Genomic DNA, 2,672 nt, shown 5'->3' on the forward strand with positions numbered 1-2,672 from the left:
CTTGCATCATCATCATCAGTATTAAGATTGTGAGCTGTGCTAGTGCTACTGCTACTGTGCGGGGTGCTGCTGATTCCAACTTTATGAAAACCAACACTAAACAATGTGTGGGAATTTTTAAGAGCAGCAGTTTCCTTTTCCTTTCTACGCTTTCGCTTCTCAGAGCCAGACAAATATGATCTTTTCATTTTACTGATTATGCTTGCACATGTGCCTAGGCATGCATGACTGCCTAGCCACATCCCATACAATTTTTTGTAATAATAAAGAAATTATTTATTGCAAAGGGCCCCTAGTTTTAATCTTCCCCTGGGCCCCATGTCTTCTCTCAGCGGGCCTGATTACAACTAGGCAAAGTATGCAAGTATAATCTACACACTATCAGTATAGTCCATTAATTATTTACTGTATCTCTACAGGACACTTTATTAATTAATTACTTGAGGTATTTGATGGTTCTTTAGTTTGATGTGATTCCACAGTTATCGTTAGTCTATCCAACTGTTCCTTTATCTTTTGATGAATAACCTGTCGATCCTCTTCTCTTTTATCTAGTGTCTGTTCACTGGATATTTCCTGGTCCAGTTTCAATGTATCTCTTTTATAATCTATCAGTGACACTGTACATTATTAATAAATTATTAATAAATAGCACCTTTAACTTTATCCATCAATTCTTCATTCTCTTCTCTTTTATTTAGTATATGTACACTCATTACTGATATCTGTTCTTGTAGTTCAGCTATTTCTCTCTTAATATCTGTTAATGATTCATTCTGATCCAGTAAACCTATCATAGTGTAATTATAATACACTAACACATACATTATGATCCAGTACCAGTTTTATTTGTTAATATTTGTTCTATTTCCATTTTCATTCCCTTTAAGGTTTTGTATGATGCTGCAATAATAATACTAATAACAATTTATAATAAAATAATAAGTTTCTGACCTGAAGTAGAATCTGTACTACATTTAATGTGATATTCTTTTTTCATTCCTAAAATAATTATTACAATTAACATTAGTTTTTACATATGAAGGTGACAAGTGGATAACTCATTATGAGTCATTTCAATAGCTACTATCACATTTTGTATTTTATTGACTTTGTACATGATACTCCACCAATGTTAGGTACTATTATGCAGACATTGCACATGTATAGACGATATATGAATATTTACATTATTTTTTATGATAAAATAAATACAAGTACATGATCCTGTTTTGTAAGTAGAAGAATAAAATCATGTACACTGTATTTACTTAAGCCATGCCTTAATTGAATTTGGTGTGACCAAGTAACACATATCCTCAAGGACATCTATTGATTCTCTCTTCCATCCACTTCTAGCAGTGAATCTGACAATAGCAGTTTTTCCAAACTGGAAAAACTCATTTATCTTAAATAATACTTAACATTACATTACTCATCTACTGTACTATAAGTGCATTTTATACAAACATATAAATAACTTTTAAGTGTTTTTGCCCTCTCTTCTTCATTTCAATACATGATATTAGATGATTTTTTAGTAAAATACATGAATTAAGTTTTCTAAAATAGAGAATATTTTTGCCTTTAGTACTAGCAAGAGTAGATGATACTAGTAAATACAAGCACTTTATTTTAAAAATAGAAGTAAATACAAGTAAATGAACTATTAAGTAGATGTGCAATGTCTGGTCATATTGTGTATAATTACTTTGTAGCTTCTCTTCCAAATCATTGGTTGCTTCTTTTACTTCCTTTAATTCCACTAGTGTATATTCCTCTTCATTTTGATCCTCCTATCAGTAAATAAGTATTACACTATAATAACTAACAATAGAAGAAACTACATGTAATAAATTCTGATTTATAATTCTGTATCCACACATAATAAGTGAATAAGTGATACTGTATAGAAGGAAAATTGGTGAATTTAAGGCGGATTATTGATAAAGCTACCAAAATAAAATCTCCCTTTTTGCCTTATTCTGAGCATGCTTAGTAACATTTGGCTGTCAATTTGCTAATATAATTATATGGAAACACTAATATTAAGCACAGCCACCCATATACTGCAGTGTCAATAAATTCCACAATATATACATGTACACAATGTTTGATAATAGTAATTACCATTAACCTTAGTTTTCTTTACTAATGACATTTCTTGTATTTTTTCCTTCATTTTATTCAATTCCTATATGTACATTATTATGAAACATGCAGTGATTAATAATCCATCAATAAGCTACACTAATATAACAACACACTCCAACAATAAGCTCTTATACATTGAAGTATTAATTCCTCCTATACATGTAATACCAACAAACAAGTACCTTTTCTTTTTCACTAAGCATGTCTGTTAGTTGCTGTACAGTTTCTTTAAGTTCTTTCTGTCTCTATTGATTATAATAATAAAATAAACAAACGCAAATTATTATACTTTTGTATCATGAGGTTGTTCCTTTATCTCCTCTACCTCCTCTTCCAGTGGTTCCTGTATTTTCTTTATAATACAGTATAATTATAATGATAATTACTGACAATATATATACACATACTTGTATCTTTTGTTTCTTCCATATTGTGCAGTATCCAACAGTAAGCTTCATTAGACCATTCTTTATTAATAATTCAAGATTCTCACTCAATTTTATAATGAGAGCTCCAGT

General features: G+C 30.0%; 2 long non-coding RNA genes across 2 annotated transcripts; both read right to left on the reverse strand.

The window, feature by feature from the left end:
- Positions 1-686: 686 nt before the first annotated feature.
- LOC109589703 (uncharacterized) lies at positions 687-889 on the reverse strand. Its single transcript, XR_002188881.1, has 2 exons — positions 841-889; positions 687-790 (listed from the first exon to the last, which is right to left on the reverse strand). It is a non-coding gene; the product is annotated as an uncharacterized LOC109589703 (long non-coding RNA).
- A 66-nt stretch (positions 890-955) lies between these two features.
- LOC105315315 (uncharacterized) lies at positions 956-2,605 on the reverse strand. The gene is made up of 6 exons (XR_002188882.1): positions 2,562-2,605; positions 2,444-2,506; positions 2,337-2,399; positions 2,138-2,194; positions 1,712-1,796; positions 956-1,002 (listed from the first exon to the last, which is right to left on the reverse strand). It is a non-coding gene; the product is annotated as an uncharacterized LOC105315315 (long non-coding RNA).
- Between the last annotated feature and the right edge of the window lie 67 nt (positions 2,606-2,672).

Source organism: Amphimedon queenslandica, unplaced genomic scaffold (assembly GCF_000090795.2).
Source record: "Amphimedon queenslandica unplaced genomic scaffold, v1.1 AMPQUscaffold_10998, whole genome shotgun sequence".
NCBI lineage: Eukaryota > Metazoa > Porifera > Demospongiae > Haplosclerida > Niphatidae > Amphimedon > Amphimedon queenslandica.